Genomic DNA, 16,446 nt, shown 5'->3' with positions numbered 1-16,446 from the left:
GATTTATGTCTAAAAAAAAATCTTTGCCCAGACCAATGTCCTGAAGAATTTTCCATATGTTTTCTACTAGCAGTTTCACAATTTGGGGTCTTACGTTTAAGACTTTAATCCACTTAAGAGTTGATATTTGTTGCCTATTGAGTACTAAGGGTCTAGTTCCCAGCATGGAGATATGGGATGGAATCCTTTTCATAACAAAAAAGGCTGGGAATGAATGGTTCTGTCCTTGTTATCTGACTTGGATGATTATATGTTAAACAAAAAAAGTCCTCAAAAAAGCCCACCTGGAAACAACTACCACTCAAAAGCATGCTACATTGATGAGTCTACAAGGAATCAGAAATTGCTCTGAGAAATGTTGCTAAACGTCTGTACTGTGAATCCCAACTGCACCAACATCATTGAGTATCTCTCAGCTCATGACTTTCAGTCTTCTGGAAATGCAGTGCACAACAATGAAAATCTAACCCTAGTTAATGTTTACAAATTATACAGTATCCTCTGAATTGACCCTCCTCTTTGTAGACTGGACAGTGGTTCAAGTCTGTCTCATGGGGTCTCCATGTCCTCTCTGAACAAGAAGACAGGTGACTCGCCACAGTTACAGGACATTTTGAGAGGTGTTCCATAGTCCCCTGGAACTTAGTCGACCTTGGAGGACAAGGGGCAAAAACTGTCCTTTAAGTCCCTCTGACCGCATTAATATAGGCCTCAAACTATAGCTGTTAAACATCCAAGAGGGTTAGTTCCACCAGTCTGGTACTTTTAATTAGTATGTGCTATGTAGATAAGGCTTGGATAAAAAAACAACTTTTCTCAGATAAACCTTGGCTAGATACATATTTTGTTCCTTAAACTAGTTCACTAGAACTATGACCACAGACATTTTAAGATCATGTGTATATTGTTTTTGTCTCATCCTTTATATATCATAACAAACCTACACAGACCTTCATCACTTGCTTAGGCTTTCTCATTTTTTCTGTCTTCACTCTCATTTTTCAGGTCTTGTACTGAGTCATTTTAGTTATACATTAGTATAGTATAGTACTCAATTCCTATTTTCTAAGCAGCATGTGCCAAGGTTAATGAATGAAAGACTTTTCAGGGGAAATGGCTGTGAAGAATAAAGAAGGCAGGATCTAGAGGGTGAGGAGAGGCCAGTTGTCTGTTAGTATAGTGTTGTTCAACTTTTCTTCTTCCTTGCTGATAATCTCTGTCTCATTGTTTGACCTATTTTAGGTAGTTGTGTATTGAAGACTCCATCTGCTCTCCCTTTAACTCTTGCTTCTTTGTCCTCAAATAATTTGGGGATCTATTGTGATATATATATATATATATATATATACATATATATGAAATTTTACTTTTTTTGGTAGTTTAATTCTTTGCCATTATACAATATCCTGTTTCTTCTAGTAACATTTCCCCCTTAAAGTCTATCTTGCCAGGTATTAATAGCTACATTGCCTTTCTTTTGGTTGTTGGCATGGTGTTTTTTATTTTTCTTCCTACTTTTAATCTCTTCCTATCTTTGAATCTCAAGAATCTCTCTCATTTCTCTTGTAGACACTATTTAGTTAGATCATATTATCTCACCCATTCTCTTAATCTCTGCCTTTTCATTAGAACAGCTAATATAATTAGCAATAAGATAGGATAGTCTCATTCTTTCCATGTTGTTTTACATCATAGCTACTGATCACTGTTCTTATCCAAGTCTGCAGTGGGAGAGAGAAAATATGAAAAATATTAAGTTTGGCCAAAGAAGTAACACGAGTGAGTTTAAAGATTCAGAGAAGACTGGTGCATGCAAATGCTGCTGCAGTTTTTAAAAAGATTAGCCCCATTAAAGAGAAACCTGGTGCTCACTGGGACCATAGGAAAGGTACCCCAAGGGCAAAACCTGACCCATCAGAAGTCTTCCACTTATGATATGCAAATTCATTTGAAAGGGGAGATTCTGAACTGAGAATGCAATTGAAGCAATTCCCTGCTTGAAAACAAATGCTTAGGAAAGTATTTTTTTCAGATTCATCCAACCAAGACATTCACAGGCCACTTAAGCTTTGGTTCAAAATGGGGCCAAAGAGCTTGTAGTAGAACTTGGCAGTGCTGTCCACATGATACTGGTTTTGCAGACATGAAAGATGTAAAAGTGAGAGGAGTGTGCAGTCTTACTCTAAGGTTCTAGAAAGCCACTGAAGTCAAGCAGTGGGCGGCAGGGTTGGATTCCCTGAGAGGAGCTCTTGAAAGGCCATATGTGAAGCTAAAGCCCTGGTTGCAGTGGAGACATCAGAATCATGAGCTGTCTGCCAAGGAGAGACAGAATGGAGCTGGCTCAAGAGAAATAGAGTGTGTGCTACAGGGAGCAGAGCTGGAGGGGCAGCACTACCCAAACCTTTTGGAGCCTGATTATTCCATCATGAGCTCCAGGTGCTGGACATGGAGCTGCAGGGTTTATTTTCTGTCATCAAGTGACTTTCCTGAATTAATTCTGAAAAGTGTCTGTGGCATCTAGGGTTTCTCCTTAGTTAGCTTAATTGACAACTAATAATAATTGATAGAGATTTCCCTGAACCATAAGTCTTCTGGCCTTTGCCAGGGTTTAGTACGGCTGATGATGTTTTCAGTTCTTTGACACCAGCTGTCACTTCCTCACTGCAAAGAGCTTCAAGATCTGCCAGAAATGAGAAATTAGTGCTTTTGAGGATTTTCCTAAGTATTAATCTCTTTCTCTCTCTCTCTCTCTCTCTCTCTCTCTCTCTCCCTCCCCCCTCCTCCCGCTCCATATTTTCAGGAATATGTCAGAGCTTTGCAAAGCCTTTGGGGAGCACTTCTTTTCCAAACTTGTCCTTTTAAGTTTTTTTTTGTCTGGTGCATGTTAACTGGAAATGTTATCACTGCCTGAAGCAATTGTGACATTTATTTTTTAATTGCTGCTATTTTCCCTCTACAAATACCCCTAGAGGTAGGGGCTTTTCTCACTGAATAAACTATATGTCCAGTCAGATAAGGATAAGATCTCTTAGTGACGATTTCCATGGCACTGCCAAACAAGCCAAATAGTGACTGTTCTATGGGGAGGGAGCATGTGGGGAGCTCCAAGCTTGTTCAAAACTCACCATTCTTACTGAGATTTGATTGTTTATCTTGACTAAATATTCTCTGGATTGTTGCATAAAAAGTTATTGTTGATCATTTTCCCTGCTTTTACAGCTGCTTTTATGGAGAAACAAATTGTCATTGGCTCCTAACTGTTGTGTGGATTGAAATGCCTGCCATAGGCTCATGTGGTTGGACACGGTCTCTAGCCGGTGATGCTATTTTAGAAGATCATAGAATCATTAGGAGGTGGAGCGTTATTGGACCACTAAGGCTTTGAGGACGTACAGCCTTAGCTCAGGTTCCTGTCTGCTCTCTGATTTCTGACTACCAAGGCAAAGTAACCATTGCCTCATGTTCCTGCTGCCTCAGTTGAGAGCTACTCGCATCTCCATGCCTTCCCTGTGATGGACCATGACCCCTCTTCAGGCATAAACCAAAGTTATACCTTTCTTAAGCTGCTTTTGTCAGGTATTTTTCTCACAACAATAAGAAAAGTAACTAATACACGTCATTAGCTTGTAAGTTCCCTCCTCTTCTTTTTATCCTCTTTGACTATTTGGCCAACTTACACATTGATGTAAAGCAGTATATTTCACATGCATCATGAATATATTTATTTCTTCTACTGTTTTCTTCATGGATCTTTTTTCTTCTATTGTATCTGTTAGGAAGCATGTGATGGTGGGTTAATATAAATAAAATATACTACCTGTTCTGATTTAAAGATAAAGCCTACTCTGATTTCACGGAGGCATGAAGGCAACTTTTTAAAGTAGCAAAATTAAAATATTTTTAAGATTTGTTTATATTTTATGTATATGCGTGTTTGGCCTGTGTGTTTATAAGTGCACAAGCTGTGTGCAGTGCTCACAGAGGCCAGATAAGGCTCTCAGGTCCCCTGGAACTGGAGTTGCAGACAGTTGTTAGTCACCATGTGGGTGCTGGAACTGAACCTAGGTCCTTTGGAAGAGCAGTAATTGCTCTTAATTGCTGAGCCTTCTCTCCAGCCTCTAAGGCACCAAAATTTGAAACAGCGTCTATCATCAGTCATCTAAGAACATGACCAAGAGCTCTGTTACTGTGCACCTTCCTTCACATAATCTCGGGGTATTCTTTAACTACTACTATTTAGCACATTCAGGGTTGCTGAATGTCGTTATACCAATATTTAATGTCCATTGGAGGACAGAACTTTAGATGGCTCTGGAGCCTCATTTCCAGCCCCTTTCAGGTGTCTAACAAGAAGATGGCTCAGTCCTGATTAGCTCAACTGAAGATAAGACTGGTCCCTGAGGCTGGGCCCTGAGAGACTCCGTCTTGTAAGACTTCTTCCTCCCTTTACCAGGAAACTATTCTTACAGAGTCAGTCAGCTATTTTCAGCCTCCTTTTTCTAAAAATATTCCAGTGTTATGGATCTGTGGTTTATCCCCCGAAACACTGTGTGCCTGACTTAGGCACATCTTTCAGGGCACCACATCATTTTAGTACATTTGGACTTATGTGTTTTCTTCCCAACTAACTCACTTTTATTAACACACTCCAAGGTATGAATGTTATATGTATCTTTGCCTCATTTTAATGTTAATTATAAAACTAAACTAAAGGACAAAAGACATTTGTAAAGAAGTTTTATATCTTCCAAATTCACCTTGAGAGACTAAAGAAAACAAAATTTTCAAACGCCTGACCTTCACATTTTAAATATGTGAAATTAAAATGTGTAATTTTGCTGTTACTTTTCGTGGCTTTGAACATGAAGACTCAAATGAAAGATAAACTGTCATTACCCTATTTATTTCAGACTGGGGGGTTGTTACGCTCTTAAAACTGTAACAGAGGGGAATAAAAGCTGTAAAAAATGTTCCATGAACATGATACATGAAAAAGTACTGAACTCAAACATAATAAAGTACCCTATGTAGGTCAACTGTCCCTTGAATTGATACTACGCAGTAAACAATCACAGCGAAGGAAGCCTTAATGGGTTTTATGTTTGACTCTTACTTTTGTAGGTTTCATTTAATATGCTTGAGCTAATATTTTAGCCAGCTGAGTCCACTTTTCCTTCCCTATACAGTCCCAAGACTTGTAATGTATGCCCTTGATATATGGAGGTAGCCACAGGTATCCCCACAGAGAGATGTGGTTGGGGTTACTTGAAACCTCTAAAGGAAAATTTTGATTAGACTCTATTACCAGCAGTTTGGCAGCTAACACATTTCCTCTTCAGTGCCTCTCCAAATGTGACAATGATGCCAAGTCAAAGACAGTAACACCTTCCTCACCCTAGGAGCTGAGCGGTTCAATTAGTACACTGTCTCACCTAGAAGTCTTTAATTAAAGAGAAATCATTGTGTTGTATAAGAACCTATCGAGAGACTTCTTTTCAAATTGTATATTATCTTACCCTCAGAGCAGCCCCATAAAGTGGATTTTATTCCTTCTATTTTATATTAATAAATTTGACTGTAGTCTCGTAGTTAGGTAATGTTGACCAAGGCTAAACAACAAAAGCATCAGAAAACCAAAACATATTTGTTGGGTTAGGAACCAAGATGTTTTCAGGATATATTGCCAAAAGATAAAAGATAGATACTGCTCATTCATAGCCATGCCACTCAATGCCTATCTGAGCATCCCAGAACACTTCTAGAATTGATAAACCTTACCAATTTAATTATACAACTTTAGGAAGTGTGGAAGATGTGATCATTAGTTGCCATATCTTAATTTCTGGTAGCATAGAATGCTTAAAATAAGAAAAATGAGAGTGTGATAAAGCATCCTTAAGCCAGACCTTAAAGGCCAGCTCATAGTTTATGGTGAACTTCGAGAACTCTTGTAACTTAGAACATCTTCCCTTACTATCACAATGTAAGAGCTAACAACTGGGTTCTGCTTGCTAATTGCACTCTCTTTTCCTTTCATAACTACATTTGTTTGATAACCTTCAAAGATAGACTCAAGCCATTAGGAGATTAAATCCCAGTCCTGGGGGTTGAGACTCTCCTGCTGGGGCCCTAGCTTTCAGTCCCTCTAGTATTGACTTAGTTCTTTAATCTCCTAATTAAAAGATAACTTCAAATAATGTTTCATGGCTGGAGGTGTCACAAAGGGCTCCAGGGGTACATGGGCTTTCCTGAGAAGAAAAAGTAAGGAATGGCATTTCTGTTTGTGAACCCAAGATCAAGTTCATGTCTAGTCAATGCAGCAAAATGTCAAATGCTACCATGTTTAATCTGTAGATCAAAAAAAGTCCATTTTTTTGTTGTTTGTTTGTAAGGTCTAAAAGAAGAAATATCTGTCCCAAATGCTTCTTTGAATTTTTGACTTTCATCTTCTGTGGATCCTACTCCTACTGAATAATACTCAAGCTCCAAGAGATCAATTGATGGTCATTCCTTGACAGTGAGAGAAGAGACTATGTTGAAATTTCTGCCCCCACACCAGTGATTAACTTCAGTTAACATTAGTGATCATCAGTAAACTGAGGAGAATATAAAAGTTCCATCTTGAAAAACTTAAATTTGAGATGCTATGGGAAAAAAATGAGAAAGTATCTAGAAAGTGCTTGAAGGTATGTGTGTTACTTTCTCATTTTTGACTTTCATCTTCTGTGGATCCTACTCCTACTGAATAATACTCAAGCTCCAAGAGATCAATTGATGGTCATTCCTTGACAGTGAGAGAAGAGACTATGTTGAAATTTCTGCCCCCACACCAGTGATTAACTTCAGTTAACATTAGTGATCATCAGTAAACTGAGGAGAATATAAAAGTTCCATCTTGAAAAACTTATATTTGAGATGATATGGGATAAAAATGAGAAAGTATCTAGAAAGTGCTTGAAGGTATGTGTGTATGTGTGTGTGTGTGTGTGTGTGTGTGTGTGTGTGTGTGTATTACATACACACTAGAAACACAAGACTCAAGAGGATACTATTACAGATATGAGGTTTGGAATTCAGGTACATGCGTAGAACCAGAGTGTGTTGTTTGGCTTCTTCCACTGTAGCCTTGTTCACCCACTTCTGCCATGTATCCATGTATCCTAAGTATTATTTCTATTATTTCCTGTACCTACAGAGAGGGAAAAAAGACTTCTAAAGCACTCCTTATGATGTTGTTTTGTCTGAAATTTTAAAAAAAAAAATCTTTCTTAGGAACTCCTATCTTCCAAAGATTAGCTTAGTCCAATGCCCTTGGTGAAGAAAATACTATTCCCAACTCAGAGAAAATTGACCCTTTTTCTCTATTTCCCCCAAATCTTGTATCCCCATCCACTAGGGCATCAATCACAGCCCATTGCTAATGTCTTTGAGCTTCCTGAAGTCATGGCTCCTTTAGTATCTGTCCATACCCATCTCTGTGAAGCTGAGGGCTAGAGCTGGACTGGCATACATGTGTAGATAGTGTTTTGTCAGATTTGTTGTTGTTGTGATGCTTGAACAACTTAAAGGAAAGAAAGATCTATTTTAGCTAATAGTTTAGGAGGTCTTAGTTCATCATGGCCAGCTTTTTTGTTTCTGGATCAGTGATGAGGCAGATCAGAGCATCATGACAGCAGAGCATGTGGCAGAGGCTGCTCACCTCATGATAGACAGAAAGCAGAGAAGAGGATATAGGAAAGGGCTAAAGTGAGAGATAGCTCTCTTCTCCAGAGACAGTACCTCCTACTTTTATTGCCTTTCAATAATGCCATCATATAATTGAGCTTCCAATTTCTAACCCCTTAGGCCAGTTTAAAAAAAAAAAAAAAGGAAAACAGAGAACTGATCAATGGTCATTCTTGAAAAAGTAAGATCCTGGGAGTTCCTAGTGAAAATATGTAAATAAACTCTAATGTTGAGAACAGGAGTATTAACATAAGCACAATCTAAGGACTAATATCATTTCATGCATTTATTTTTGTTTTCTGATATGCACTTTTTTGAGAAGTAATTCTGAAGACAGTCTTAAGTGTATTTTCACAGATTCTGTGAAACTTTAGTGGAGTGAGAACTGAAGATATTGAAGTCAGTTGTCCTTGGTTGTTTTATTTTGTTGTGCTTTGTTTTTTTTTGTTTTTTTTTTGTATTGATTCCTCTCTTAAACTAGTCTGGAACTTGTCAACCTCAAGGTTTATGTCTACCTCACTGGCCCTCACTTCGGGGCAGCCACATTGCAGCAGTATGTGATGTCTCTAATAGGATAATTCTCTTTTATCCTCATCCTCTACAGTTAATATATTTGAGTTTGTGGGGATCTCTTTGAAGTCAGTTTGAACTTCATATTTGGAAGCAAGATACAAGGGAGGAGGGACACTCCAAACTGTAGTTCCTTACATGAAATTCACTTAAATAACTATTTTCCTATGCCCTTGATCTTTGTAAAATAACAAAGGAAAAGATATTTACATTTAGCCTGGGAGTTTAAAATGAATACTGAACTTAGGTCAATTTTCTGTAGTTAAAATATGCTAATAAGTAGTTCTATAGTTAAAATTCTATAAATTTTCTATAGTTAAAATGCACTAATAACTTATTGAATTTTATCTTATAAGAATGTTTCACTGAAGATCATATGTCAATTCTATTTATTTTACTTTCTTAGGCCCTTCTTGCAAGGATTATTTTTCTTTTTCTGCTGCTTTCATTTTTAAGTTGAGATTTTTCTTTAATATTCTCACTCCAGGGGTAAAATTGCATTATGACTTAAATGTAAGAACTCACTAAACATGGGTAAATAAATTGGTTTGCATAAATAAACTTTGGAAACATTATGACAATTCCAAAATATCTGTCTGTGTATATCAGCCCATCTGTAGCTCTTACCTATACAGAGAGGGGTGTGATCCAGTCTAAAGCAAATATTTGGTGGGTTGCGTGTAAATGTAACTCATTTGTACCCTCAAACTGTGGAGGCCTGGGAATGATGAGTTACAGATGTGTTTACAAACTGTGGTGACTCCTTATTTTCATTAGGCCCAAACTGGAAACCTTAATATTGGCCTCTGATATTGACCTCTAGTCAGAATTTTTAGACTCAAGGAAGGTGATTAATTCAACTTTGGATGTTAGGTTGAGCTCCCAAAACCACTTTTAAAAAAAGAAAAGACCTGCTGGAAATTATTGATTTCAACTTTCATTGATAGGAACAGAACCTAGAGTGTTCACACTCCTTAGAGAACACTACTAAAGACTGGTCTCACACTGGAAAGGACATTCACTAGCAGACCTATGCCTGTCACTACTATGAATAGGAAGGCTTGCCACAGAAGTAGTTGAAGAAATTAGAGGTAGTTTTAAGAAGAGTGATCTTTGGGAGAACACCATGGAAAAAGTGTAATTATTCCCAAATATTTCAAGGGGCTTTCAGATAGTGAGATCTATGCTGTTTGTCTCCAAAAGATGATGATTATTATAGAATAAATTAAGTTACCACAAAATGACTGATTTTTTTCAAGTAGTGAGTTTCCCGTCACTAGGTGCTCAATTTGGGATTACGTGCTCATCTGTCAGATGTGTTGAAGAAGAGATTGAAGCAAGCCATTGGCAAATCGCATGACCGTCTCTGGGAGAACTTGAAGAAGATATCCTGTTCAATGGATGAAACTCCAAACAAACATATACATCCAGGCTAGATTTCACCCACATTCATTCCTTTTGTGGAGGACCCAATGTAGATCAGAACTGTCAGTGTCTTAACCATGTCCTGTTCCAATAGCAATCAACTGGAAATGAAGAAACTACAGTGAATAAAAGGGTCCTCATTAGTCAGAGGAAGTTGAACTACAGAGTCTTGTGAAAGAACTGAACCTGTAAACCAAGGATATCCCTCAAAAATCAGAATTAATTACAGCTCTTTCCATTGTGATTAAAGTCATAGCACCACAATGCTGGGATGTACAAAGGAATGTTCTTATGTGTGGAATTTACTACAAAGGTTATGATTTAAAAGATTTTTTTTGATTAAATTATTATTATTGTTTTTTTTAACCACAATCAAGCCAGCTTTATTCCAGATATTCAGGGATGGTTCAATATACATAAGTCAAAAAATGTAATAAAACATATAAATAGACTTAAAGACAAAAAACTCATGGTCATAGCAATAGATGCAGAAAAGGCCTTTGACAAAATCCAACATGCATTCATGTTAAAAGTAATCTTGACATTGTCCTTTGATGCACAAAAGTTTAAATTTGATGAAGTCTAACTTATTCATCTTTTTCTTTTTTGTTTTTTTATTGTTTTTATTTAATGTGTATGAGTGTATTGCCTGCATGCATGTAAGAGCACCCATGTTGTGCAATGTTCACGGAGGTCAGAAGGGGGAATCAGATTCCCTGGAACTGGACTTTCAGACAGTTGCTAACTGCCATGTTGGTGTTGGGAATCAAACCCAGAGAGAAACAAACTATGAGAGCAGTCAGTTTTCTTAACTGCTGAGCAATCTCTCCAGCCCCTCATTTTTTTTCTTTTGTTACTTGTGCATTTAGTCTTGTATCTGAGAATCACTGTCCAATATCTTGAAACATTTCTTCAATGTTTTCTTATAAGAGATTTCTAGTTTTAGCTCTTACATCTAGGTCTATAGTTCACATTGAGTTACTTTTTATGTATATGAAGGATGCATTAGTTTTCTCTCTACCCCTAGTTTGGCAATGTTCCATGAGCCTTAGTTGTAGAGGTTCAACTTAGTTGTAGATGTGTCGTCTAGTACTGGGCATTGCTCAGATGTATATTCTTTGTGTCTGACCAGTTCTGCAATTCTGCAGTAGCCTCCATCTGTTTCCAAAAGAAGCTTTTTTGATGAGTGGTGTATGGAATGCTTGTCTGCAAATATAAGGATCGATATTTACCATATAGTAAGAAATTTTATTTGTCTAGAGATGTAAAAGAGAGGGTTTTCTCTAGGATCTATGTCCACTCTTGCCATGTGTACTTGACTGAGTTTACAGTTCCACCTATGTGTTCACTTCCACCAAGGTCTTTAAGTTCAATTAGCTAGCTGTTGATTGCCTACCAGGTAACAGTGCCACTAGTGCACAAATAGGGGTAGTATGCCATGCCAGTCTTTTTGTATCATGGGTAATTTTTCTCTCCCTTTTGACTAGGATAGATAGTTTTGCTGGATAAAGTAATCTTATTTGGCATCCATGGTCATTTAGATCTGCGAATATTTCAGTCCAGGCTCTTGTGGCTTCCATAGTTTGCATTGAAATGTCAGCTGTAATTCTAATGGATTTTCCATTATATAACCTGTTTTTCTCCAGCAGTTTTCAGTACCCTCTCTTTGTTCTGAACATTTACTGTTTTCACTGATACACCAAATGAAGTTTCTGTTCTAATCCTATCTACCTGATGCTCTGTGTGTTTCTCGTATCTGTATAGGTATGTCTTTCCTTAACTTAGGGGTGTTTTCTTATATAATCCTTTTTAAGATGATCTGGTCAATGCAGTTGAACTGGAATTCCCCTTTCTCCATGCCTATGGTGTACAGATTTGGTCTTTTCATGCTGTCTCACATTTCCTGCATATCCCATTCCTGTTTTTGAAAATATTTTTATTTTTCACTTGAGCAGTCCAGTTCTTCAACTTTGTCATGTAGTCTTGTCATTATGTTTTCCATTTCATTCATTCTGCTTGTGAGGTTTTCTCCTGTCGTTTCAAATTTACTTATTGAGTTTTTCAATTCCATCTTCATTTTGGATTGGGTTTTCTTCAATACTTTTGTCTCCTTTGTGAGTTTACTTTTCTATAATGTTCAGGATGGAGTTAATTCATACCAGGGCTGGGATAACAACTTCTTCTGTTTGTCTGTTGTATATTGCCACAATCTCTATTCTAGGTCCTTTGCTTGACAGCTACAGTCTGATGCCTGCAGTGGCTTTGTCAAGGAACTTGGAACAAGTTTACTCTGGCATGGTGGATGGGTCCTCAGTCTCCAAGATGGATGGAACAACTTGAGGGTCCAAGTCAGATAGCTTGAAAGGTTCTGATGAGATGGTTCCAGGGGAATTACAGCCCGTCTTGGTGGGGAGGCATGGTGGCAGAGGTGGCCAGAGGAGGAGCAGAAGCTAAGCTCTATGTCTTCAAGCAGGCACAAGAAGCAAGAGCAATTGAATTATTTTTATTTTATGTGTATGACTGGTTTGTATATATGCAAGTGCACCTGTGTCATGTGATGCCTGTGAAGGCCAGAAGAGGGCGTCAGATCCCCTGGAACTAAGTTAAAGACTGTTGTTATTTGGGGCTGGAGAGATTGCTCAGTGGTTAAGAACACTGGTTGTTCTTGAAGAAAACCTGGGTTTGAATCCCAGCACCCACATGGCAGCTAACAACTGTCCATAACTCCAGTCCTGGGGGATCTGACAGCCTCTTCTGACCTCCATGGGCATTACACAGCATGGGTGCATTTACCTACATGCAGGCAATATACACATACACATAAAATAAAAATAATAAATAAAAATTTTTAAAAAAGACTGTTGTTAGTCAACATGTAGATACTGGGAACCAAACCTGGGTCCTGTGGAAGAGCAACCAGTACTCTTAACCACTGTGCCATCTCTCCAGCCCCAACATTGGTTTTGTTTTGGGGTTTGTTCAGTTGGTTGGTTTGTTTTTGTTTTTGAAACAGTGTCTCCCGTAGCCCCAATTGGCCTGGAACTTGTTATGTAGACCAGGTTGGCCTCAGTCTCACAGAGATCTACCTGCCTCTGCCTCCCAAGTGCTGGGACTAAAGGTGTGCACCACCCAGCCAGCCCCAACATTGTGCTTTTCTGAAGCATCACTTCTAGAAACCCTATGAGAAATGCACATAGAGTGTCTGAACATTAATACATACGTATACTTAGAAGCTGCTTGGTAGGGAATCCAGTGCCAGATAGAAGAGACCTCCCTTAAAGTAACAAACATGCTGTATGGCATTCATCAAAGAAGCTTCTTTTTGCAACAGATGGAGGCTACTGCAGAGTTGCACATCTGGTCAGGCACAGAGAACATACACTTGGGAGATGCCCAGCATGAGGTGACACATCTGCAGTTGAATCTCTACAACCAAGGCTCATGGAACATAGCAGAATAAGGGGTGGAGAGAGGGCTAATGCACCCTTCAACTCTCACCAGTGAGGCTTCCATGTACCTCAGAGTGCAATACACACAGAAGGCCAACAACTGGCCAAGTTTTGGAGATAAGAGACTGTAGAGTGTAGGATGGAACTCCTTTATGGAACCTCACCCATCCACGGCTCAGGGATCATTGCGGAAGAGGAGGCGGAAAGATTGTAAGAGCCAAGGCTGGTTCATGAACATGTGGAGGTGGAGACTTCTAGGCTAGGCTTGCTCATGTGAGCTTGCAGTAGCAGTGGCATTGAATGTGGGACCCATGTCAACTCAGTTAAACAAGGGCCCAAAGGGGAGGTGAGAAATAGGTGGTGGGCCAGCACTAAATAGAGAACTATTTGAGACTGATTGCTGCTGAGTGAAGGAGAGTATGACTTACATATGACCACTGGATGGGCTGACTAGACTCCAGTGGATGAATTTACAGTGAAGGGCATTTGGGTACAAACACCTGAATGAATAGGACTCAGCATGTATGTCAGAGTGCATAGGGTTTGGGGGAGTATGGATGGGAGAGGGGGCTGGATTTGAGTAGGAAATGTATGAAATTTTAAAAGCTCAATAAAAATAAAAATAAATGTTTGCTATGGTAATCACTTAGCTTAAAGTATTACCTTAGTCTGTAAATAACTCTCCAAGTAGTACTATTATACCCCATTTGCAGATGAAGTATGAGTATTTCTCCTGAGATCATTTTGATAGAACATGACAAAAGGGGACATTTGTATGAGCTATTTGACTTCGAAATTAGGGAGTCTCCACTTACCTGGCAGGGGAGATACCATGATCACAAAGGTGGTTTTCCCAAGGTGAGGCTTATCTGTTGCACTCCAGATAGGCTGACCCCTGCGATTTCCCCAAGTGTGGGAAACTCAACTGCATAGTTTTTGGTAATGGGGGAACTGTATTTGCATAATCCCTTGTAATAAAAAAAATAGGGAGTCTGAATTATTGCACAAAATTTCCTTGAAAAAAAATAAAAACAAAGAAAGGGAGAAAGGTTTTGAAAGCTCCAACAGTACCATGATTAGAACTGAGAAGTTGAAAAGTCAGAATATGATTACCATGGTCTGGACATTCATATGTTGAAACAAAATCTCCACTGTGAGGTATCTGGTTCTGGGGGCTTTGGAAGGTATTTAGACCCTGTGAGTGTGTCCTCATGGATGGGATTAGTGTTCTTAGGAAGAGGCATTGGAGACATCTCCCATTCCCTCCACCATGTGATATGGTAGGAAGCACCTTTCTTTGAAATTGCCAGTACATTGATCTTGGTTTTCCCAACCCACGGAACCATGAGAAATAAATGTTTTTTGTTTATAAACCACCTAGTTCACACTAAGATAGTGATGTAAATATGAAGAGCAACAGATCAACTTTCTGATTATTTCTCTGAGCATCCTACCTCCTAAACATTAATGCATATACCTGTGGGTCATCACCTGAAGAAATGCAAGGGTGGTTTTCAGAAAGTCTGTTTGCACTGCTACAGCTAAAGGCAAGTTCAGATCTCACTTTCTCTCTGAAGCTTTAGTTGGAGTGCCATACCTAAGTCCCTGGGCCTCTTCAGCATTCATAATTGATTCAATTGACTTGGTGACTTGGCAACACAGTTGCATGACAGTTTTTTCATTTGAGAATTTTACTGGGAATTTAAGTTTATATACTGCATAAGTGCCAGTGTGCTTATACATTCTTTCTTCAGCTGGATAGTAAGCTTCCTAAAGGCACAAGATCACAGCTTTCTACTAATTGTCTCAACAGTGCCTTGCATAGACTAGATGCTCCTACAAGTGTTCAGCAATGCTAGAATGATTTCAATGCAGCATATAGCCTGAATTAAGCCAGATTCTAAGACATTCTAGATTTGGAAGGGGTCTTTCAGGAGCCCCTGCTTGGTGGTGTTTTTCCATCATTCCTTCTTTGGGAATTCTTTCATTTGGGACCTAAGGCTCTTCATAACCAAATACAGACCCTTTCCTTTGACTGATGCTCAGTGTAAAGTGTTTGCTACTTTTGGTCTTTTCCTAAACTTTTTCAGATGTTGGCTGTCTCTGTCTTTTGCTTTTAGACAGCAGTCCATGGTTATTGCTCTTCTTCTGTCTATTGACTCCTGAAGGGTAATGGAGACATAGGATCATTTGGCAGTTAGGAAGTAGAGCTGGGTGAAGATCAGATCTCGGGAAGTTACAAAGCATCTCTGTGCCTCAATTTTTCTGGGCTTATAAGATACAGAGAATCATATCCAGCTTATAAGATTCATGTAAGGACATCAAGCTTATTGCCAAAGCATCTGGAGGGGCCCTGAGCCATAAGTGTGGTAATAAATTTGTGGTTTTTCTTTCTTTTATATCTTTCTTGTCTCCTGTATATTGCTGCCTTTCCTTCTCTTTTCTTACCCTAGATACTGGTTTCTCTATACACATATACAGGCTGTCCCTGAGAAATTTCAGCCATTTGAATTTCATGTCCCTTAAAATAGTCCCACCTCTGTATCAGCTTTTTGGTCTGGAAGACTGATTGAAGTTTGGGTCCTGAGTTTTCAACTATGAGTAAAATGTCCAAGTTTCCAATGCCCTACTCAGGTTCAAAACATAAGCCATCATTGTCTGGCCACCAAGCTCTGTGGCATATGTCAAGTGGCCAACTTGGCATCTGTAGTCTACTGAGGGCTTTCCCCATTCTTCAATATCTCTTTTTGCTCACTGTCTCTGGATTAAGCTTCCTAAAATCACAGCTCAATTGACTTCATTCTCCACCTCCACATTCTTGAACAGTTCCCTATTACTAATACCCCAGCATATGTCAAGTGGCCAACTTGGCATCTGTAGTCTACTGGGGGCTTTCCCCATTCTTCAATATCTCTTTTTGCTCACTGTCTCTAGATTAAGCTTCCTAAAATCACAGCTCAATTGACTTCATTCTCCACCTCCATATTCTTTAACAGTTCCCTATTACTAAGACCCCAGCAACTGTCAGCCTCCATTATTTTTAATAAATATTTTATTAATTACTTGAGAATTTCATACAATATATCTTGAGCAAATTCACCCCAACACCTCCCCTTAATGCCTCCAGAATTCACCCCCATTTCCCTACCCCTTCCAACTTCATGTCCTTTTAAAAAAAAAATTTAGTTAACTCATCAACTTTAATTTGTGCTGTTCATATACTTCTGGGTGTTGGGCTATTCACTAGAGTATGATTGACCTACCAGGAACCATACCC

The 16,446-nt window shown here is 38.8% G+C and overlaps 1 protein-coding gene and 1 non-coding gene across 2 annotated transcripts in view; both read left to right on the top strand.

Annotated features, from left to right (window-relative positions):
• Window positions 1-16,446, top strand: part of Pde11a (phosphodiesterase 11A) — a 456,708-nt gene that overhangs the window by 220,837 nt on the left and 219,425 nt on the right. The gene's annotated exons all lie outside the window — the stretch shown is intronic.
• LOC115067991 lies at window positions 13,977-14,141 on the top strand. The gene has a single exon (XR_003847355.1). It is a non-coding gene; the product is annotated as a U1 spliceosomal RNA (small nuclear RNA).

Source organism: Nannospalax galili, unplaced genomic scaffold (genome assembly GCF_000622305.1).
Source record: "Nannospalax galili isolate Female #2095 unplaced genomic scaffold, S.galili_v1.0 scaffold346, whole genome shotgun sequence".
NCBI lineage: Eukaryota > Metazoa > Chordata > Mammalia > Rodentia > Spalacidae > Nannospalax > Nannospalax galili.
This window is presented reverse-complemented; position numbering and strand designations above follow the sequence as displayed.